General features: G+C 34.7%; 1 protein-coding gene across 3 annotated transcripts in view; it reads right to left on the bottom strand.

Annotated features, from left to right (window-relative positions):
- LINGO2 (leucine rich repeat and Ig domain containing 2) overlaps positions 1 to 25,707 on the bottom strand; it is a 1,246,058-nt gene that overhangs the window by 692,339 nt on the left and 528,012 nt on the right. For all 3 annotated transcript variants that reach the window (XM_024930183.3, XM_024930184.3, XM_024930182.4), the window contains exon 3: positions 9,214 to 9,295. The gene's annotated coding sequence lies outside the window, so the exon portion shown is untranslated. The remainder of the gene's footprint in view (positions 1 to 9,213; positions 9,296 to 25,707) is intronic.

The raw sequence follows: 25,707 nt of genomic DNA, 5'->3' as shown, positions 1-25,707 counted from the left end.
CTGTTGTAGACTGCAAAAATGTCCCAATTTCTCACCACTGCCTTTATAGTGTGACCTTGCAACTACCTCTATCCAGAGGTGGAGTCTATTTGTCTATGTCTTGTTTCTGGGATGGGCTTGTAACCTGCTTTGACCAATAAGATGCAGAAAAAAAATATATATGCTGGGTCAGTTCTAAGCACTGGTCTCAAGAAATTGTAAATACTATTCTTTGTCTTGAAATCCTGCTATCCATTCTGTGAATTTGTCTAAGCTACCCCATTGTATGATGAGAGATATGTGACCCAGTCACTCCTGTTGTATCTGTCAGAAAGTTGAAAATAGGTGAATGAGGCCATCCTGGAGTAGCCAGCCTTGGCCTGCCCTACAGTTGACTTCATGTGAGTAAGTGAGCTCAGGTACAATACTGAATCTAGGATCATCAAAACTGCCTGCCCATTGACCGGCCCATTGACAATAAATGATTGTTGTATTAAGCATGTAAGTTTGGGGGTTAATCAAAGCAGATATTAATCAGAAATAAATGGATTCTACAACTTTATAAGCACTATTTATTTCCTTCCTATTGCTCTTTTGTTGTGAAAGTACTCATAGAAATGTTAACCTGGATATAATTCTGTAAACATTGAAACATGAAGTGGCCATGAATATTGCATTTAAAATGTCTCCATTTTGAAAAATTTGAGACATGGAAATCTTCAAAAATGATAGATTTAAAATTACATTTTTAAAAAGCCAAATGGGATAGAGTTTCTTAAGGATAAAACAGAAAACTCAAGAGACATGCACAGGTTAGGAAACTGAGATGTGCTGATTTTCCTTCTTTCAATTTGTGGTGCTGTGAAAACCTTGTACTATGGAGCCACAGTATTCATGAGAACAAGAGAACAGGGGTGGCAAGAGGTATTTTTAACAAAGTCATCAAGGTACTCATGAGGATGGCATATTTTCCATGAACAAGCAGCATAACTTAGTACTTTGCTCAAACGCCACACACAGCATAATGGAAATGGCACTTTCAGAATACTGATTCTCTCACAGGGAACTCAACAGTGCACCAGGAAAAGATCACAGGCTCTGACAGTTGATTGGTGAATTAATTAGATGTTGAACTTCTTTAATGCTATGGTAAATTACATGTGGAGCATGCACTCAGAGTCATAAAAAGATTCCAAGGATGCTAGGTGTCACACAACAGTAGGGCAAAATGTAATCAGAATCCAGAGCGGGTCCCAATGCAAATCGGTTTACCAGAGGCCTGCTGAGATTAATCTTACTTGTATCCTTTTCTGAGGGGAAAATTTGGAGTGAGTGGCACAATTATTTAGGCTACAAGCAAAGGGAATTGATGCTTTTTTATTATTCTGTCTAAATTGTTCTTGACACAGACTTAGAATGTTAATATTTTCAACTTTTTACCCACCTTTAAAGTCACACCTCCTCATGTAATCTATCAAGTGATAGGAGATTTTGAAGAAAAAACCAGAGAGAGGGCGATTTTTTACTCTGCTGTGACCACATTACTGTCATTGCTGCCTATATGCTCTCAGAAAATACTTATTGTTGGCCTTTGTTGCTAATTACATGTTGGCATGTAATATATTGTTCTTATCTATTGTGTGATCTTAGGCAACTTAATCTCTTTAGCCCTCAGTTTCTTCATTTGCAGAATGGGGACAATGACAGTATTCATTTTGTGGGGCTATAATGTTAATTAATTATGTAAATATTGCAAAGTACTTAAAATAGTGCCCGGCACATGGCAAGTGTTATAAAAGTTGCTGAATGAATATTGAAACAAAAACAATGTTCACCTATTTCCAAAGAGATCCATCACCATTTAAACTTCTGATCATTCAGCAAAAAAGACTTTGATTTCCAACATTGTGAGTAAGCAAAAATGAGCCTTTCCTTGGGAAAATGCAGCTTTCATAGAGGTAAATAGAAGAATATTAACAAAGTTTCACACATCAAGGGTAGATGTATGAGGGTTCAAGGGAGTTTTACTTTTCTTCTCTATTATCTTCTGTAACTGGGAGGATATGGAAATAAATATAGATTAGGAATTATAACTGTCAGACCAAAAAAAGTCATCTAAATTCATTTCAAGCTTCTTTTCTACCGACAAATAGATGCTGCTGCTAACATATTGAGGTGCAGTTGTATTTTTTTTTTTTGGTGGGGGGGAACGGAGTCCCACTCTGCTGCCCAGGCTGGAGTGCAGTGGTGCCATCTCAGCTCGCTGCAACCTCTGCTGCCTGGGTTCAAGCAATTCTCCTGTCTCAGCCTCCTGAGTAGCTGGGACTACAGGTGCCGGCTACCATGCCTGGCTAAGTTTTGTATTTCTAGTAGAGATGTGGTATCACCATATTGGTCATGCTGGGCTCGAACTCCTGACCTCAGATGATCCCCCTGCCTTGGTCTCCAAAAGTGCTGGGATTACAGGCGTGAGCCACCGCATCGGGCCTGCAGTTGTATTCTGATTAGATATCCTGCATGCCCTGTGAGAATGGCATGCAACAAAGGCAAACACAATTCACTGCAATTCAACTCTTACCATGAGCAAAATACTGGGAAAGGCCCTAAAGAAAATGCAAACCAAAAACTGGAATTAAGTTCCTCTGCTTCATATCTCCAAAGTATGTATTAATAATATTTTAATATCTTTCAACAAAATATAAGTGACTGAAAATACATATGGGTATATAAAGAACATATAAAACATTTAAAAAGGTTATTTTTAATTGTAGCTCCTTTCACTTCCCCTGTCTGCCGTATGCTGAAGATGACTGGTGAGTCATGACAAGTCTTGCACTGCTGAAAAAATGCATAAGGATTAGTATGGGGTTGAGTTGAGATAAACACAAAAAGTGGACCAATATTCCTGGAAGAATCAACTTGAGATTATATCTGAATTATTATACCTAAAAAGGCTTGAGTTATTTAAGTCCCTTATTAAGACTGATGATACAACAATATTCGTGAGGAACAAAAATGTTATCTATAGATAATATAAGATATTTGGTAAAGAGAAGTAAGAAATTAAATATTTATATCGAGAGAGGATATTGTGTCCTGCTTTATTCTTAACAGGATTTGGGATGGTATTATAAGTTGGTTTTGATGCAGGATAAAAATATGTGAGGAAAAAAATTAAAACAGATAAAATAATGCTAGGGATAAAATTAGTACCTACTAGAAATTAGGTAAGACTATGGCTAAGGGAATCTAGGATGATTGGACTTCTTCCTCAGCCCACGGTACTGCTTTTTTTGTTACTCCTAGGGGAGCTATCTGCAAGGAACAATGACAAACAGTCTTTGAGACCTAAATGCTAATATAGAGAGCTGTGATAAATGGGGCTGGAACCACAGTCTAGGTTAGAAGCCTGAGAGACCTCTACTACTCACTCGCAATTTAAGCCCAGATAGTAGATTTTAGGTTGATCAGATTGGATGCCTTCCAGGGAAAAACAGTCAGAGAGAGAATAGGGAGTAAGACCTTGGTCAATTTAACATTTTGAGATAAGATAAAAAGGAGAAGAATGTATTAGAAAGAAGGATGACTGGGCTTCTCCTGTGGAAGGGCCTTTCAGTTTGAAAGGAAAAGAGAGAAACATACACAAATTTTCATCAAATGGCTATCGCACAGAACCAAGGAATCTCTCCAATGAGATCATCATATCCTCTTCTTGGGGACTAGATTTTTTTGTCTCCCAGAATGCCCTTTCTGCAGTAATTATACAGATATTCCAGATATTGACCTTGTTATAATTCAGGTCCCAGCTTAAAATATATCTACAGTGACAACACAATTAAAAGTAGCCAGCTCTTCAAGATCTCACCTTGCTTTACTTTTAACTGAGCACTTATTACTGAATATTTTCTTTCACATATTTTTATTATTAACGGACTCCATACCAAAACTACCCATCTAGAACGTAAGGTCTATGACAACAAGGACTTCATCTGTATTATTTATGTATGTGTTTACATATATATATATATATATGTTATAAGTGAACACAATAGGTACTCAATAAAGATTTAGCAAATAAATACATTCATGAAAATGTGTTTTAGTAGTCACTAAACAAAACACATGAAAATGTGTTTTAGTAGGCCAAAAAAGGTGGTGGAAAAAGAGATGCTTCTTGAGAACTTAATATTGACAATAGCCGACATTTATCAAGAGTGTTAATCTTCAGAACAAAACCATAAAATAAACACTGAAGAGAAAAATGCAGTGGCAACCTGATCAAATCTACTCTAGATCTAAATAAAAGATATGGGTTCCATACCTAGACTGATCTCAGAGCAGCTATGTTTCACTACCATGTATGCCATTAGATTATGTTTACATGCCAAATATGTGCAACAGATTTAGTTCTGAAATTCCTTGTATTCCACACACACAAATGCAAATAAATCTATTGCATGATCCAATAGAATCATAAGTTAAAAATAAATGAGTTGCCATAAAAAACCTTGCTATTTGGAGTGGTGAGACTGAAGGAAAATATGTACCATGGTCTCCTTAATGGAGAAACTTCATAAAGGATGAAGAAAAACACACCATGAATTACACCATGAATAATATTACTAAATGCAAGCATGAACTTCCAGCATTTATAATACAAATCAGTGTAAGCTGATAGCATTGATTCAAGTTTTGGTTTAGTGAAAGCACTTCTATAGAGAAAATATAAAGCTTTTAATAGCCTTGTTTAAACAATTGGTAAAATTTAAGCTATGTAGATGAATGAAAATGATTCATATCATGCAAGCAATCATTCCTCAGTATTATTTCTGACACCTACATTGATGATCAATATTGGCTGGTAGAAGTTATGATGTATATATTTTATGATGAGTACCAGACCATAGATATTTGGTGTTACTTTTTTTTTTTTTTTTGAGATGGAGTTTCATTCTTGTTGCCCAGGCTGGAGTGCAATGGCGCGATCTCGGCTCACTGCAACCTCCGCCTCCGGGTTCAAGCGATTCTCCTGCCTCAGCCTCCTGAGTAGCTGGGATTACACACATGCACCACGACACCTGGCTAATTTTTGTATTTTTAGTAGAGACGGGGTTTCACCATCTTGGCCAGGCTGGTCTCAAACTCCTGACCTCAGGTGATTGACCCTCCTCAGCCTCCCAAAATGTTGGGATTACAGGTGTGAGTCACTGCGCCCGGCTTAGTGTTACTTTTTAAGAATGTATTTATGGGTTTGAAAGCATGCATAATTTTGGTAACTTCTCAGAAGTTGATATGCTTAATCAGAATATATACCTGAACATGCACTATTATACTTCTGCAGAGACATACAAATGGAAATATATACAACCAATGTCAAGACTTTCCTTTGAAAATAACTCCGGTTTTATCCAATACATGAAAAGAAGTCTGATTAATGGCCAACACTTTATCCAATCTAGAACCCTATATCAATAGAAAATAAATCAATAGAAAATAATAAGTAAAATACCCATAAAATATTTGACATTAATCTATGCTTTAAAATGGCTCTAAAATGTACTCCTAGTCAACTAAATAATTGTTAGGCTCTAGTTCAAGGTCAGTTAAATGGCAAAGCATATATTCTGTAATAGTTTATTTGAAATCACTCTTTTCTACCATCCTTGGTTGTACTATGAGCCTCAATGACATCATGTGGTGAGCAGTACTTTTATCCTTTTTTTCACAGACTAGTAAACTAAGCCTCAGAGACCTCATATAAATTGCAAAAGAGACATATCCAGAAAGTAGAGACCCAGGAATACTGGATCTGGATCTGGGATTGTAACCACTGAAATATTTGGCCTTACTTTTGTCAGTTTTTCTCAGCTAAATAAAACTAATACGTGTTTAAGCACAGTACATAGTTGGCTTCAGGTTCATATCCTAGTAACAGAATGAAAATACAACAATTCTAGCATTTTTAAATGAATATTCTTTATATTAAAATCACTTTAAGAAAACATATAGCTTAAAAAGTATCACTTAGTATTAAATAAAATGTATATAAAGGCTATTTCTCCACATAAAAGATCATCAACGACTTATAGAATAATAAAAAATATGTGAAGTGTTATTTCTTCAAACACTGGTTGACAAATGCATGCTCTGTGAGAAGCACTTGGCTGATCAAACAAACACACCAACTATTATCTCTAGAGTCAGTAGTCAATTCTTCATGTAACAGCCCACTCTGTTTATATAGAAATTGTAATTTTCACAGTTTTTTTCTCACTTTAACTAAACCCATGTAATATTATTTTTAAAACCTTTCTCATATTGGGTCACATTTCATCCAAATGTCTGATGGCCTCCCTTAGAACCACAGCTATAAAATCTAATCTCCTTTTCACCTGACATCATTTAAAACATTTACAGAGAGTCACCATCATCTCTTACACTTTTAAATCTTACTTTCTCCAAACAAGTCATACCTAATCCTCTCAAACCTTCAAATTCCCACTGGGCACGGTGGCTCACGCTTGTAATCCCAGCATTTTGGGATGCCGTGGCAAGTGGATCATTTGAGGTCAGGAGTTCAAGAGCAGTCTGGCCAACATGATGAAACCCCATCTCCACTAAAAATTCAAAAATTAGCTGGGCATGGTACTGCATGCCTGTAGTCCCAGCTACTCAGGGGACTGAGGCATGAGAATTGCTTGAACCCAGGTGGCGGAGGTTGCAGTGAGCCAAGATTGTGCCACTGCACTCCAGCCTGGGAAACAGAGTGAGCCTCTGTCAAAAACAAAAACAAAAACAAAAACAAAACACAAAAACCTTCAAATTCCCAAATTATGATGTCTGTTCTGGGCAGTTATCCTTGGGTTTATAAATGTTCTTCTTCAACTGTGGACTGAGCTAACAGTTTTGGGCATGTTCTTCTATATACACTGCTGACCTATTTTACAGCTTGTTCAATGTGCCTGTATTGTCATCTACATTCTAAGCGCATGTTAGTCATCACACTGGTGACACCTTCTCAACATGAACCTATGACTCTGGACAACATAAAATGTCTCTGCTATATTCACAACTTTTCTAGCTCTTAACTAATATCATGGATTTTTTTTAATATTCTGGATGGCTTTAGAATTGAGAAAATAATCTTTAAAACCCCACCAAAGATTTTGAGGAAATAAAGACCTTTATTTTTCTTGGAGATTAGCAATAAAATAATAGGCAAATAATTCAGTACCCGAGGTGGAGTGGTAGTAGGGGAAGGTTAAAATCTCCTTTTCTTATTTTAAATGAAATCTTATCTGTAGGCAAAAGAAAAGGAACCAGTGCTGTGGGGTGAAGAGGATGAAAGTGGAAGTGAAAATGAACTTCATAATTAGAACAAGAACCTAGAGGATATTGACCTATCATTTCACTCTCCCTATGTTACTTGCCTTAAACTTTGGTTAAAATAAAGTTCTCAGTGCAGAAAAATTTGCATATGGATTTGATTTTTTTAAATCCCATAAAAGTGAAACAAAATATTAATTTTTAAATAACTTATAATAATTTCTTAGATTAATAATGTGTGTTTCACTTTCAGCTGATAAAAAAAAAAAAAAAACCTCCTAACTATATGCTCTGAAAGTACACCTAAAAACAACTAATGTCCATTGGGTTCACAATCAGAGATATATTGTAGAATGTCACATAAATTCAAGCAGGAAAAAAAGGTTTTAATTTACCAGGATTACTTAAACTGACTAAAGAAACTGTGAAAGAGTATTCTCAGATATATTCAAAAAAGCAATTACATTTCACTGTGTCTTGAAATCATTTCAAATTTATCATATTATAAGTGCCATTAAATGTTCTTTTTGATTGGAAGAGCCCTATAAATGACAGGCAGTTTTGTGCTGTGCAAATTAGCAGTTTCCCCTAATTCTTTTCACAAGACTGTCAATTTTTAGTTATTATCTCATCCAAGTTCACATAATGGAGACTCTTGAAATTATGAACCATATACCTCATGGTGCAGTTCACAATTTAAATTTTATCAATGATGCCTTTAATTTTTTAAAAATTTGACCAGTATTGTGTATTTTGTACCTGTTTAATTTACCCTAGTTACCCCTGAAACATATTTATTTTTTATATTTTAATCTATGTTTCCACATATGAAGAATACAAGTTTTCTTTGAACCCCAAGGTCCCATCCTAGACTAATGTGTACGTGTATTTGTGCTTCTATGTGTGTATTCACCATTCCTACTTGGGTAATCACCTATGTGCAACTCCCTGCTTCCTGGCTGTTATTGTTTGAGACAAGTGGACTTGGCTGAAAGCAAGCATATTCCCTTTTTAGAAAACTTCTTTTTTTTCAGAAGAAAATTTTGTATTAGTGCTTCATTTCTTAGCCTTCATGAGGACACAAGTGATGCAGTTCCATATACCTTTCTTTAGTTCAATTAAATAAGACATTTCTTAACAGTTATGAGCTAAACTTAATCTTCCTGGGCACCACTGGATTTCTTTGTTTTTTTTCTCTGTAATTTCAGGTAGTAAAAGGAAAACACCAGTTGTAAATGCCACAATATAGTTTCCAACAATTGGAAGAAATATGAAAATACAAAAACAAAAATACCCATTGTGATGCTTGGTAAGTGGTCACTAGCAGAGAAGGCAAAGATAAAGAAACTAACAAGACATTCCAAGAAAAGGAAGTCACTCCCATCCCACATATACAAACCACCGTAAGGGTCATTAGTACTAGTGGGGGAAATAAAAAGAAAAGGAACTCAGCTTTCATTTAAAATGTACAGTACCTCCTATATAAATTTAAATTTATATACCTCTTAAATCATGACTTATATTGTATGTATTAATAAAGAAACATCTTCAGTCACCGCACTTTCAAATGTATATTAGAACATGCTAAAATGGTGTTTTAATGGATAAAAATGACATTAAGCAAACAGAAACAGTATACAGACTGTCAGAAACATATCATCACATATATAGTAGCTTTACAGAGAAAAATTTATAAACCCAGCAGTGGATTGTCAACATGCCAATAACTTCCTCCAGTCACTTTGGGGCACACAAATTAGAGGAACTAATTAAATATTTGATTAAATTAATTAAATATATGATTAAATAAAATTATCCACTTCCTTGGTATAATAAAAATAAGTTTTAAATAAAAAATCCTATTTCATTTCATCCTGAAAATACAATTGAAATAAATTTGGCATTTACCTCATTGTGATTAAAAATCCACTGGACACTTTAGAAGTGCAGGCAGCTCATGATACAGCTTTCTGATGGCACTCATCAATTCCTACAAATAACAAGAGGGTGAAAGAGAATATTCAGAGCAATATATGTCTTTGTAAAATGATGGTGATTAGCTATGAAATTTTTATTATCACTCTACTGCCTTTTTAAAAATACCTGACTATATATTGCTGTTATAATAGCTTTTGTTAAATGTGCAATATAGCAATGAAAATTATGTCTGTCTGGGACTTCCGAGGTACTAAAATAGACCCCAGATTATGACATACTGCAAAACATCAAACCACACAATAGCATGTTATTTTACTGAGAAAGGCTGTTGGATTATAAAAACCAAATAATTTGTAAATGAAATGTTTTCTTATGTGCATTACCACATGAAATCATTTTTCTAGTCATGATGCTAAGTTACAAGAAGTAGAGGGTTTAGCTTTTACCATTGGCTACTCTAACCAAATTTTAGCAAATATCCTTACTTTATATCTCATAGATTTCCCAGGGAAGAGCCATAAAATGTAGGAAATGATGGTTATCCATCTGATAAGTTAATATGCAATATGGTAGGTTTAAACTTATCAAATGAATGGCTATCATGTCCTACATTTTATGAATCTTCCTCAGGGAGACATAGAAAATAAAATAGATATGCTTGCTAAAATAACAAGATACTATATAGTATATACAGTATAAAATTATATAGCAACTCAAACTCTTACAGTTTCAATTATCTGGGGAAGAAACTTTCCAAAAAAGCATTATTTTCTCCCATCTACTTGATAAGAGAGAAATAAAATGATAAGCAAGATAGATGAGTATTTTGTTGCTGCATATTGTCACTTTCCCATGTTTCCCATACACAAATATGTAGGGTGATAACTGTATAGCATCCCTTTTCTACATGCCCATTACTCCAAGCCTCACACATGTTAAATTCAGGCACAAATCTCAGTGAATCAGCACCATGGACGTCTGCTCGACCTCTCCCCTCTGCACATCCCTGACCCTTCCTATAAATCTCTCACTCTTTAGGTGACAAAAAAAGTCAGTATAGAATAAAAAGGGATGGTAGAAAGATGGTGCTCCTCTAATGATAATAGCAAAGACCTAAATAAACCTAAATAAATAAAGACCTAAATAAATAAAGACCTAAATAAACCTAAATGCTCATCAATGGCAGATTGGATAAACAAAATGTGGCACATATCAACACAAAATGCTATGCAGCCATAAAAAAGAAAAAGATTATGACCTTTTTAGCAACATGGACAGAGCTGGAGGCCATTATCTTAAGCAAAAAAAAAAAAAAAATACAGGAACAGAAAACCACATACCACATGTTCTCACTTAAAAGTGGAAGCTAAACAACGAGAATACAGACACTGGGGTCTATTTGAGAGTGGAGGGTGGGAGGAGGGAAAGAATCAAAAAATTACGTATCACGTACTACGCCTATTCATCAGTACAAGAAGCCCATGTGACACGCATTTCCCTATATAACAAACCTGAACGTGTACCCCAGATGAGAAGCCAGGCCCAGATGTAATCTTAGATCATGTGATTTATTAGATTCTTCTCACCAAAATGATTTAGAGAAACAGCAGAAAGATATCAGTAATAGAATAAATATTGTTCAGGCCAGGTGTGGTGGCTCATGTCTGTAATCCCAGCACTTTGGGAGGCCGAGGTGGGTGGATCACCTGAGGTCAGGAGTTTGAGACCAGCCTGGCCAACACAGAGAAACCTCGTCTCTACTAAAAATAAAAACATTAGTGAGTTGTGGTGGAACGTGCCTGTAATTCCAGCTACTTGGGAGGCTGAGGTAGAAGAATCGCTTGAACCCGGGAGGCGCAAGTTGCAGTGAGCCAAGATCACGCCACTACACTCCACCCTGGGAAACAGAGTGAGACTCTGTCTCCATCATCATCATCATCATCATCATCATCATCATCATCATCATCATCATAAATATTGTTCAGAGGATAAAAGAAAAATATGAAAAATCAGTATCATAAGAATTGGTAGATGTAGCTCAACTGAGCTGGGACAAGACTGAGAACAAAAACGTAAGAAGCAATACCCTCAATACTTTAATCGACACAATTCAAGGTAAGTGATAATGTTTATAAACAGAAGACAAAAAGTAGGAATTTGATGAACATGTATTTTCAAGCAGTTAACAGACAAAAGATACCCCCAAACCATGTGTAAAAGAAAAAATAAAAAAAATCCATCCGTTTGCTTAGTATGATCAATAAAATCTAGTCAGTAAACCTAATTAAAAAAAAAATACAGATCCAGTCTCATAGTCTTCATGATATAATGGTGAAGAGAGAAAACAATGTTAAAGAGAGGTGAACATGCTGTAACAGTAACTATAGAGGATTAATATTTTTAAACTACAAACAGGCATGAATTACTCCTCATTCAAACAAACGTGACTCTAACTTCAAGGCTAGGAATATGTAAATGCAATTTATAAAATAATAACTGTGGCTCTGCTGACTTCTTATACAATACATGTAATAATCTTTAAGGATAAACAATACTTTAAATTGATTCAAAGTGGAGTAAGCATATCATTTAGGTTTATAGTGATATTCTAGGAATAATTTGAAAAGGAAGGAAACAATCTCCCTAGAACTTTCAGTGCTACTTGAAGTTTTAGAAGGAAAAATATCAACCTACATTTGAATGTTTCTAGGTAGAAATAGTCTGTTGTTATTAATTATGTCTCTACAAGTGTTTCAGATAAAAGATTTGAAATAAAAAGGTACACATTTTTTACCATTTTCTCTTTTTCCACCACATTTTATAGTGATTCTCACACTTTATTTCAAGGTGGGGAAAAAGGCAGAATACTTTTCCAGAGAAAATATATACTATATGACATCTTCTCTCAAAAGGAAATGAATCCTCTAATTTATTTAAATATTTATGATTATTGATACTTTATATACAGTAGTCTAGAGCATTAACACACGGCACAACACAGGCTTTAACACATGATGCAGAACTCATCATGGTCAAAAGGTCTGGCTGTTAAATTTCTTGGATGATTGCATAAGGCTAATAACACAGCATCACTAAAGGATCATCCAAGAGATCGGCAGCCTCTCACTTGAAGCTCCATTAATATTTTGGAGAGTGTAGAATGTGACCTGCAGAAATGGTCTACACTACATTGGGGAAAGACGGTCTCTCATACATCCAGTAGACCAAATATTTTGAATTGTTATATGTAATCCACATCTTCTGTCATATTATATTTTTTCTTTTCAGTTACAGAAGGAAGAAGAGAAATAACACGCCTACTGTGTACCTAGATATGATACCTAGTGCTTTAAAAACATTATTTAATTTATTCCTCAAGAAATAAATTATGTGAGAAAGGCGGTATTATCCCACTTCACAAATATATAACTGAGGCTTAGAAAGTGATGCATTTACTTTCTCACGATTACAGATATTTCCATTATTTATCACTGCCTTTAAAGTTTCAAAAATGAATGGCTTTGGACATGGAAGTAGTGGGAGCAAACGTTAAATTGAATGCAATGGTACCTAATAAAACTTGAAACCTGTAATCATTGCAGTTGATCAAAGTTGGATGATTTAGTGTCTTATTTTCAATATTTCATGATTGTTAAATAAAAGTCAAGTTCTAAATAAAAGCTTGCTCTTTCTTTTATTTGTTGTTTTGGCTTTTTGAAAGGATGGTTATTAAAATGCAATATAATCTGTTTCCCTAATTCATATTAACTTTTAAACAAACAAAAGTTTATAAAATTAATATTAAGTTTTAAATATAAAAAAGTTTATAAAAATATAACATTTTGCGGTGGCTCACACCTGTAATCCTAGTACTTTGGGAGGCTGAGACGAGCAGATCACCTGAGGTCAGGAGTTTGAGACCAGCCTGGACAACATGGTGAAACCCTGTCTCTACTAAACATACAAAAATTAGCCAGGTGTGGTGGCAGGCACATGTAATCCCAGCTACTCAGGAGGCTGAGGCAGGATAATTGCTTGAACCTGGGAGGCAGAGGTTGCAGTGAGCCAAGATCATGCCACTGCACTCCAGCCTGGGTAACAGAGCAAGACTCCATCTCAAAAAAAAGAAAAAAAAAATGTGTGTGTGTGTGTGTATATATATATATATATATACATATATATATACACACACACACAGATATATATGTATATATACATTTAAAAATAACATTTTAAATAAGGCATTTTACATGAAATCTAGCTGTTTCAATTAATAATATGATATTCCTAACAAAATGACATAATAGAAATGACATTTCCTTGGAAGTTATATTTATTTAATATTACTTTTCCATTAGAATAGAAAAACTGAAACATGCCATTAATTCAATTTTAATTACAATAAAATAGCTTTATAAATTCTTAATTTTAATAGCATAAAATAGTTACGCTAATATTAAAAATTAAGTTATATGATGCCAAATTTTAAGACAGCAAATTAGCTATACCATTCGCTGGAGCAATAAAGAGAAGACAGGAACACAGGAAAAATATATTCAATGAATAATTTGACTCATTCACTGAACTTCTTAATATTAAAAACAAACATTTTTCCAACTTAAAAAAAAGCACAATGACAGTACTACTTGATTGACTCTCTCTATAGATGCCACCTGAAACATGTTGTCATAAACCATACCAAAAGAGAATCTTATATTTTTACTACACTAAATTCTAAATCCTATTTTAGTATAAACGCATACAGCCTGCTCTTCAATAAATAAATCCAGTAATAAAATAATAAAAGAAGGCATTTTGACTCTTCTTTTTTCAGTTGCCTGCTTTTAAAACATTTGTTGTTGGTGGTGGTGTTGGTGGTGGTGGGGGCTCTAAGATTTACGAGGATTTCACTCTGGATTGCTTTGGTGGCTTACATTTCCTTTTGTTCTTGCCTTTTTCAGAGAGGTACATAATTGGATATTGGCATTTTATTTGCTTTAATCTTTTGAAAACCCAAGAGTGAAAGCCATACATCCTTGTCTTTTTATTAGGCTAATCAAGTTAAAAATTGTCATTGTGTTTAAACTTTTAAAAGTTGAAATTCTACTATGGCTACACATTTTCTTAAGTGGATGGCATATTTTGTTTGGTCTTAAAACATATGTTTATAAACTCAATCTCTTTAAATTACACACAAACAAACACATACACAAAACTATTGTGTCTTGTATAACATTAGCAAAATAATAGCGATAATTAACGGTTACTGAATGCTTTCCATATGCCAGGCACTGTTCTAAGTACATTTATTTGCATACCTAATTCTCACAACAGTCCAAATATATTATTTTACCCCAATTGAAAGTTAAAAAGTTGTGGCACAGAGGGATTAACTAACCAGGCAAGTAAAGAGCTAACATTTAAACCAAGGTGGTTTGACTTCAGAGTGTGAGCTACTAAGAATTGCTACACTATCTCTGATTAAAAGATACCAATAATGGAATTCGGATAACAATTGTGCAGACATGCTCCTTAACCAAAAAATATCAAATCATTAAAAATGCGATAGAGTGGCAGAAATAGTTGAGTGAGAAACAACAGAGCTGAAGCTATCTGAAGGCATGGGCTATTCCTGCTTACTTTATCTCATATTCACAATATTGATAGAGCATCTAAGACAAAGCAAGCCAGTATCCAAGAAATATTTGTTGCGTGACTGATGGATAAAGAAAGAGGCTTATATGAGTACCGGTATTTCTGCACATCTTGGATGAAAGTGCAAACTTCACATACTAGTCCAGATTCAGCACATATCTTCAGTGGATTCACACTCTCACCTTCAACTATACTAATGCTCTCACATAATCCCTTGAGCCCTGGCCACCTGTGTTCCATTTACAACTGCCCATATTCATATTCATTAAAGTCTTTTATGCTACAGTCATTTAATAAACTGCTCTAATGAAAAAATCCATTGTAATTTCATTTAATATAGGTAATTTTAACACAGGTTTTTGACAGAAAATATCATAATTCAGGATAGTAATTCTAATGGTAGGAAGATCAGGTAGTAACACCATAAACCAGAAATCCAAACCAAGAAACCAATACCCTGGGATGTCCTGAGTTCCTCCTTCTCTCTCACCTGCCCAGAAGCATCCCGAATCCATCTACATGTTATCATTATTACTGCCACCCCCACTCCAAGCTGTTACTTCTCTCCTGGATTATTCTGATGGTCTCCTAACTAGTCTTTCTTCTTGAGCTCCTGCCCTTTCAATCTATTCTCTACCTTCCAACCAAAATTATCTTAAAATATCAATTGGATCATGTCTTTCCACAAATGACTTCCTGTTGTGCTTTGAATAGTAAAAAAAAAAAAAAACACAAAACTTTATTTTTTTAATGTTTAGTCTAAAAGGCCTGGCCTGACCTGTCACAGTCAACCTTTCCAGCCCCACCTTCTGGCCTGCTCTCCCTCTCTCACCAGGCTCCATCTGTGCTGAAAGTTTCATTCTATTTCAAAGCCCTTACATGGGCTGTTGGCACTGTTAGAGCAATCCTCTTTCCATTCCTTGCTTAGTCATTTCCTTCTTTCTTCAGGTATCAGCTTAAATGCCACTTCCAAATGAATACTTCTTTCTAAATGGGAGTGCTTTTTGATATTCTGTTTGGCTTCCTGAAGTTTTCATCCCTGTCAATTTTTCATAATGGAGAGGTTTCGAGCACAAGATTTATATCCAGACTTACTGAGTTTAAATCTTGAGTGCATCGCTTGCTAGACTGCATGATGTTAGGAAAGCTGTAATCCTTGTTATGCTCTAGTTTCCTTATCTAGAAAATCAGATACAATATCATTTACCTAAAGGGATGGTTGTGAGGGCTGAGTTAATACAACTAAGCACTCAGAACAGGGCTTTGCACATCAAATACTCAATAAATGGAACTGTCATTACTAAGTGAAATTATATTTATTTGAGTAATCTTTTGATTATATTTTGCTTTCCTGATAAACATGCAAACTTAAGATGAGCTGGAGCTCTGGCTATATTGTCACCCAACCACAAACTTGGTGCCTCAACAGTACTTTACTTAGAAAAATTCATTACATATTTATTTAATTAATCAGGTAAATAAATGTGTGAATCTATAAATACATAGAATAAATAATTTTAAAATAAAATATTACAGATCAGCGATTTTGGGGATGGTGGATCTTTGATATGCACAAAATCATACAATATGTGGCAGTCGGCTTTGGAAGTTTCCCTAGATCTAAAGAAAATTTTGATATTGTGTTCACTCAGCTGTTTCTCAACTCAAAGATATTTGAGAAATGACTGTAAAACACCTAGAGAAATTCTTGGCGGGTCATCTCATCTTCTTTCATTACTGGCAAATTTGGTTGTTAGTGAGTACAAAAACTTTGATGACTTTCAGAAAAAAAATTCTAATATAATATTTCTAAGTTTTAAAGAAATCTTTTCACCATTATCAAAGCTACAATACAGTTCCTTGGGGCCAGACTTTATTCCAAGAAAATCTCAAAACTCAGCTTCCCACATGACTTATCTTCTAATCTTCTAACTTTGGTTCTGATTTCTTAGTATTGCTGTTTTGTAGATGTCATCTTACGATGCATAATCCATAAGGATGTCTTGCTGATGCTTTTCAGAAAACTATTGCTATCCCAATCCTCAAAACGGAAAGTGTAAGATTCCAGATACCTAGAGTTCCTAGCCCTTAAAAAATAGAAATAGCACTTTTTTGAGGTAGGACTGGCATACGAAAAGCTGTACATATTTAATGTATACAACTTCATGAGTTTGAAGATAACTTTACACTTGTGAAACAACCATCACCTCGCATATACAAATAATAATAATAAAGAGGGTTTATAATTTTTAATACTTCTATTTAAATGTAGATATGGAGATAAAAACATGAAAAGAAAGTGTTATACTAAAGCCTAATGAGTTGCTTTGTCCTGCTTTTTCAAGAATATTAATTTGGTCCTTTATAAACATTTTTATTTATGTATTCATTTATATTAATTGATAAAAATTACATATAGTTATCAAGTACAACATGTTTCAAAATATGTATACACTGTGGAATGGCTAATGTATAATAGTATAATTACTATATACATTTCATTTCTTCACATACTTACCATTTTTTTTTGTGGTGAAAGCATTTAAAATCTATTCCCTTAGCAATTTCCAGATATAATTATTGGATTATATCTGGAATTATATTCTAGGTGACTGTGTTATTGACTATGGTCATCACATTGTACATTCAAACTCTGCAACTAATTTCTCCTACCTAACTGAAATCTAGTGTACCTTGACCAATATCTCCTCAACCCTGCCCTGCACCCACCACACCTGCTCTCTACTTCTGAGTTCTATTTTTTTAGATTTCACATATAAGTGAGATCATGATATATTGGTATTTCTGTGCCTGGCTTATTTCACTTAACACGATGTCCCTCAGGCTCATCAATGTTGTTGCATATGACAGAATTTCCTTCTTTTAAGAGACTGGGTAGTATTCTCTTGTGTATATTTATATTTTCTTTATTCATTCATCTGATGAGAAACAATTAAGTTGATTCCATATCTTGGCCATTGTGAATAATACTGCAATAAACATGAGATGCAGGCATCTCTTCAACATACTGATTTTATTTCCTTGGGATATATACCCAGTAGTGGGATAGCTGCATCATATGGTAGTTCTATTTTTAATTTTTTGATAAACCATCATACTGTATTCCATAATGGCTGTGCTAATTTATATTTCCAACTACAGTATACAGGGATTACCTTTCTCCACAACCTCTTCAACACTTGTTATCTGTCATCTTTTTTTATCATAACTATTTTAACAGGTGTGAGGTGTTAGCTCATTGTGGCTTTAATTTGCTTTTATTTGATAATTAGTGATTGCGAGCATTTTTTCTATAACTGTTCACTATTTATATACCTTATTTTGAGAAATGTCTGCTCAGATCCTTTGCCCATTTTTAAATCAGGTTATTTGTTGTCCTGCTATTGAGTTTTGTGAATTCTTTATGCATTTTTGACATTAACCCCTTGTCAGATATGTGGCTTGTAAATATTACTCTGTTCATTGTTTCCTTGGCTCTGTGGAAGGTTTTCAGTTTTATATAACACCATTAGTTTATTTTCCCTCTTGTTACTTATACTTTAGGGATTATATCTTAAAAATCATTGCCCAGATTAGTGTCATGGAACTTTTCCATGTCTTCTTCAAGTAGTTTTGAAGTTTCACGTCTTATATGAAAGTCTTTAATGCAATTTAAGTTGATTTTTGTATATAGTGTTAGATAAGGGTCTAAATTCATTCTTGCATGCAGTTAGTTCCCTGGAAACTAACTGCATGCAACTTAGTTCCAGTTAGTACCCTGGACTAACTTAGTTCCAGTTAGTACCCTGGAAAAATTCATGTATCACAAACCCTGCTATGCCAGATGCACTAGAATGTCTTTTCCTGAAAAAGTTAATTGGAGGTTGGTAACCAGAAGGTTCTAAAGGGCAGCTCTTTTTAACTTCTTCCTCTGAGAAGGGGCAATGGTAGCAAAAATCCAACCCCATACTGTGGTGTCCTCATAGAAGCCATTACAACTGGCAGTGCAAAGTTTCTTATCAAGCTGCTCCTACTGTGGCTTTAGATCTTTTATAGAATGCAGACAAGCAGGGATGTGGAAAATGAAACAAACAAACAAACAAAAAAGAAGTAGTAAGGAAAAAGGGATATGGGAGTGGGTGAAATGTCTCCAAGAAGAAAAGGGACATCTGGCTCCTGTAACTGATGACCCACACTTAGAGGGTTAAAGCTACACTGGCTAAATCAATTCCTGGACTAGTCTCATATCTCTGCAGATGTACCATATTATACTCAGAGTATTTTCCCAAACTGTGTTCCTTTACCTATAATCCTAAAATAGTTCAGCCTAAGTACTATTACTGAGTACTAAGTACTAGTTTGGAGAATTTTGAAAGAAAAATCTACAGCAGAGAATAGGAAGTAGAATACAGACTAGAGAGAAACAGGCTCTCTTAAGTGAAAGCTTATGATTCAATCAACCAACTATAAAATAATTTTAGTCTAAATGGACCCATAAAATATTCTCAAATCATATTTGAACACATCAAGAAGCAGAGATTCAGAGAGGTAGAGCAAGCTGAAATGGCAGCAGAACTTTGGCTTCCAGATCCTACATAGTGAGTGTTTTCTGACTTGTTTCACCCTTAGAGTTGCCAATGCTTGGGCATAGCAGTGAGATTTCTATTCAGTGCTTTCCTGGAATTGCTGATTCTTGATCCTATATGCTGCCCTTTATAAAAAATGGATCTGTAAACTTATATCAGTCTCTTTCAATGACACTGTTCAGTCACTTGAACACTGGAGCATTACTGAAGCCCTGAAAAGGATTTGGCAGGTGGAAAAAAGCTCATGGAACCTAACTATTAACACAATGGTCTTTCCGGAACCTGTTCCGCATTCACTGGACTGTGCCTGACTTGCATATCTGTGGCCTTGTCAAATATTTGCTTTAAATTTCACTTCTTGCAAAATAATCTGTTAATGAAAGGGTCATAACCAAAGTCTTGATTCATTTTTGTACAGGTTATGTTTTAGACCTTCTACATGGTTTTTATTAACACAGGATATTGCTTTGGAATCTTGAGGAGGTTTTAATTTACTTTCCTAAGACTTTTTTATATCATTTTTCATTTTGCCAGATACTTTTATAAGACAATTTCACGACTATAGATGTAATTCTGTAGTTACAAGTCTATATATTGTGTTTGCAGCAATATGATTTGAAATTGATGTAAAATTATGGCAATTTTGGTCATTCTAAATGTATTGTCATATATTTAAAATAATTTGCAAGGGGTTAGTGAACTACATTAATTATGGATATTGATATGCTTTTAGATTATTTTGAATATATTTAATAAAAGGAATTTATGCAGAGTTAAATAATAGGAAGAATTTCATATTAAAACATAATTATAAAAAGTTGGTTCTCTCTATGGCAGATACTTTTTTATTATTTTTAAAACACAGGAATTGAAAAGAAATTCAAATTTTAACCAAAGCCACAATGAGATGTCTTTGAATGAAGGATAAGAAAACCCATATTCTCTGATTGTAAGTATTCCCACTTTCCCTGTCCTTAAGTAATGATTTTAAGTATTCCCACTTTCCCTGTCCTGAGATATAAGAGAAAGAACCTCACAGCTAAACATACTATAGCCTATTTTTGGTATTTTTTGCTTGTATTTATATGTTTTTTTAATGTACTCAAATCTTTGCCCAGTACTTGTGCTTCATTTTAAATCAATGTGCTCATACCCTATTGTATTGCTATTATTGATTCTAAACGTTGAAACAAATTTCACAAGTCGTATAACCTTTCTCTTGGTTCCAGACAATCACCACTAAGCAAGATAGATGAGCCGAACACATTTTTTAGTTAAGTTTTGCACCACCGTTTTCCTGTGAACTCCATACCAATATCTACATGGGTACATCTTTGACAAAACCTGTCTGGTTTTGCACTGTGTTTCTTTCATGGGACGATCATAGTATTTTTCACAATTTGGCACAAATATCACTCTTACATCAAGCCTTCTAAGTTTTCCTACCCCAAGCAATAGGACTGTTTATGCCACCGAGCAATTAGATACATGCCTCTATTATTACATTTATCTTATTTCATAGCAATTATTTTGTATACAATATTTACCTGTTAATCAAAACCATAGCTTAATATGGTTCTCTCCTAGATGCCCATCTTAGAGCCAGGGTTAAATATTTGTTTTCTGAATGAAATGTTTGCTTATATTTTATTTATACAACCATGATAAAAAATCTAACATGAAATGCAATCAAGCTTTATCATGAAATTTGGTCATTCACTCATTCAGCAGCTGCTATGTGGCAAGCATGTCTAGCTCTTCCTTAGTGTTGTAGAGACAGCATAGGAGAAACTGTGTGCCTAGCACATAGTAGATGCTCATTAGATATTAATGTATTTCCTTTTCTCTCTTTCCCGCATTGTAGCCATGTCTCACATGGAGTCAAATAACAGACTTGTTATTAAGTACTCTTACTCTTTAAGTATATGAGGATTTATTAAGCTTTTGGTTTCCTGCTTTTATAAATCAAAACTTTTTTTGTGAAATTCAAAAATTCAAAAATTTCAAAAGCAATATTTTTTGCAAAAAATGTAAAAGTTTACATTTTTAAACACATTTTGTGCCCAGTAATTTTATTTCCATTGTATGCATCAATAAATTAAAAATATTTTCAGTTTAGACCAGGTTTTAAAATGTTTATCTTTTTTTTTTTTTTTTTTTGAGATGGAGTCTCGCTCTGTCGCTCCGGCTGGAGTGCAGTGGTGCAATCTCGACTCACTGCAAGCTCCGCCTCCCAGGTTCACGCCATTCTCCTGCCTCAGCCTCCAGAGTAGCTGGAACTACAGGCGCCCGCCACCACGCCCGGCTAATTTTTTGTGTTTTTTAGTAGAGACGGGGGTTTCACCGTGTTAGCCAGGATGGTCTCGATCTCCTGACCTCGTGATCTGCCTGCCTCGGCCTCCCAAAGTGCTGGGATTACAGGCGTGAGCCACCACACCCAGACTTTTTTTTTTTTTCTTTTTTTAGACGGAGTCTACTCTGTCACTGTCACCCAGGCTGCTGATCTGAGCTCACTGCAACCTCTGCCTCCCAGGTTCAAGTGATTCTCTGCAACCTCCACCTCCCAGGTTCAAGTGATTCTCCTGCCTCAGCCTCCCAAGTAGCTGGGACCACAAGCACACACCACCATACCAGGCTAAATTTTGTATTTTTAGTAGAGACAGGGTTTCACCATCTTGGCCAGGCTGGTCTTTAACTTCTGACCTCAAGTGATCTGTCCACCTCAGCCTCCCAAAGTGCTGGGATTAAAGGCATGAGACACTGCACCTGGACATTTTTTTCTTTTTTAATCCTTTATTTTAGGTTCAGAGGTACATGTGCACGTTTGTTATACAGGTAAATTGCATGTTGCATGGGTTTGATGTACAGATTATTTCATCACCCAGGGAATATGCATAATACGTGATAGGTAATTTTTTGATCCTCTTCCTCCTCTCAACCTCCACCCTCAAGTAGGCCCCAGTGTCTGTTGTTCCCCTCTTTGTGTCCATGTATTCTTGTTTAGCTTCCACTTATAACTGAGAACATGTGGTATCTGGTTTCCTGTTCCTGTATTAGTTTGCTTAGGATAATGGCTTCTAGCTCTGTCCATGTTGCTGCAAAGAAAATGTTCTCATTCTTTTTTATGATTGCATAGTATTCCATGCTGTATATGTACCACATTTTGTTTATCCAATCTGCCATTGATGAGCATTTAGGTTTATTACATGTCTTTGCTATTGTGAATAGAGGAGCACCATCTTTCTACCATCTCTTTTTTTCCTACTCTGACCTTTTCCACCTGAAGAATTAGAGATTTATAGTCAAAGCATAGTGCTTAGTAAACAGTAGTTGACAGCTGTATTTATTAGTTTACACTGTAACAAAAAATAGATGTACTTTGCAAGGTGATCTTTAGTTGTCATTAAATTTCTGCTTTTATAATAATAACATTTCGTACAATTACTCATAGAAAAAGATGTGTTTCTGGTTTTCCATTTGAGGCTTTTATTTGAATCTATTATACTCATATATCTTTGGAATCATATGATGTCATGTCTCTCTCATAATTGATCTTCACATGGGCCAGTCATTATTTTTGTTTTAGTCATTTTGGAGTGGAGAATAACTCCTTTATCTTTGAAGTTCTCCCTAAAACTCCTTACAGTAAAATTGTCATTTTCTACTTGTCATATATTCAAAGTCAGAGATCCTAAAAATAATCTACAGATATGGAAAAAGTTCATCCACATATTTATTTGTATATCTTGTGTGTGTGCAGGTATGTGAGTCTAGACATACGTATTTCCTCACCATCCCTCAAATTCTATTATGACTACTCACTTGCACCATTATTGGTGAGGTTTGTACTAAAAGTCATAACTACAGTCCAGACTATATGAAGACGAGTAGTGTGTGGCTGCATGATTTTTTTTATATATAACATATATGATGTGTGTGTGTGTGTGTGTGTGGACAAGTGAGAGAGAGAATCAATAACCAAACATTCTAGCAGTATACATTGGATAGTTTTAAAACAGCTTTATTTTCTTTCTTTCTGCCCAGATATGGGGCAGAAATTGGGGAAATTAACCTGGCCGTAAGGTCTTGTAATTGGATATCACACATAAATATCCTCAAGCCTTACATCTTCTTTATATAACTGATGAAGACATTCTACATACAATGTAAGTCTTTGTGCTAAGTGTAATATAATGCAAATGCTTGACCAGATGATTTTGTAAGGGCAATATTCATTTTTCAAAATTAAACAACTGATATTTCATATGCCCAAAGGCTCTGGTACTGTACATATTATTGATTAAAGTGACATTTTAAAGTTACTATAGTGCAAAATAGTTTGTTAAAATAGAAAACTAATTTTTATGGCTTTTAATAGCTCAAAATTAGCCAGAACACTAACAGAGTAAATGTTTGACTGAAGCACCAGGTGGAAAATTTGTATCAATATTCAAAGGCCCTCAAGTAAGATTTCATTTCATAGAGTACAATCTTGGAACTGTTTTCAAACTACATAGATATATAAATGGCAAGCAGAACACCTGCATTAATCCTGGACTATGCTTTTATTTATTTTATTTAGTTTTTGGTAATGAATAGTCAATTTCTACACCTAGTCCTATATTTTACCACTTTCTAGAGACAGTAACAAGCCTCTAAATGCAGGTTTACATCCATCAGACACCTTTGTCTGATAAATTGAGCTTATTGGAATATCCATTTCAGCTCTTGTTTCCCTGGCTTAAATTACACCAGAATAGATTGTAATAATTTCTGGTGATAGGAGTATTTAAACACCCATGGCCCACTGAAGATCCAATTTTGAAACGGTGGAATTTATGTTGAATATAAGAAAAAGATGCCTTTAAAAGATCTTTCATTTCAAATTCTGGTCACACCTGTAGTAGGTATTCAACTTAAAGGGGATGAGTGGTTATACTATTTTTACGGTACTTTTCAAGACAGTTACATCATTGACCATATTCAGACAGAGGAGATGGTAAAAATGCACCTGGACAAATAAAATTTGATTAAAATAAACATTATAACCCAGAAACAAACTATGTGTGGAAGTCAGTAAATTACACAGAATAGAAAACACTAATTTATTCATACCCAGACAACACGTCATCTCCTATTTATGTATGAGCACAGCATTTACATAGGTAAGAAATATGAATGATATTGCAGTAGAGAGGGAGGCATTCTTGATATTCTTGAATATAGTTATCCCATTTATAGCTTCACTTTAAGCTAATGATTTAAGCCTAAGTGTAGGATTTCATTTTCAGTATAGCTAAGATTGACTTCATGTTAATTTTCAGTGTCATATTTAAGTTTCAACTAAACAGTCATGCCAAGTGAAATTCCTTGGTCATTCTTAAAATGTCAAAGGCAGAAATTATGAGAAACAGAGGCTTACCATAAATACTATGCCAGAAGCTGTCCTATAATATGTCTTCTGAAGAAAGAGAGAGAGAGACTATTGGTCATAAGAGTCAGCAGTCCTCACTACTCATTTGAGTCAACATATGTAGGTCATTTGTCCTCTTTCTCTCTCAGATCTGTCTTACACCACAGTGTGCTTGCTCCATCTATCATATTAATCTCTGCAAGCTCTATGCACATGGATACTTAAAAAAATCAATGCATGCTCAAGCTCAATAACAGTATGAAAAAGTCCTGACAATTATGGTGATTTTTTTTTGTTTATTTTTATTCAGCTGTTTTAATGGAAATGTACAACAATTCAATATTTTGATGCCAATTTTATTTTCTTTCTTATTTCCTGAAACACAGCTATACAGTAACATAGTTTCATTATAATAGGATATAATGATTATACCCAAATCACAGTTGAAAAGCTTCCAAGTTATGAGCAAAGACTCTGTGAATGGGAAAGAGGAGAAATGTGTCAGCTGCATAAAACAGAGAAAAAAAGTAAACAGTTTGAAACCTTCCAAAAAGTTTAGTTAACTTTGAAAAAGCTCTAAAAATTTCACACCAAAATCTCATCCCTTCAAACACTTGTATGCGCACTCCCCTATTTACACATATGATACAAATGGAAACTTCACATACAGAGTTGCTGCAGGCTACAGTAAACACTGTAAGGCAGAAATACATTACCTCTGGCAGGGTATATCACAATGACCCCATTAAACTCCTTTAAGGATTCTCTTTATGATCTCAGTTCATTAGTCCCTTAAATAGCATTTGTCAT

The sequence above is a fragment of the Pan paniscus genome, chromosome 11 (genome assembly GCF_029289425.2).
Source record: "Pan paniscus chromosome 11, NHGRI_mPanPan1-v2.0_pri, whole genome shotgun sequence".
In the NCBI taxonomy this organism is placed as follows: domain Eukaryota; kingdom Metazoa; phylum Chordata; class Mammalia; order Primates; family Hominidae; genus Pan; species Pan paniscus.
The sequence above is the reverse complement of the archived record's forward strand: the minus strand, read 5'-3'. Positions and strand labels throughout refer to the sequence as shown.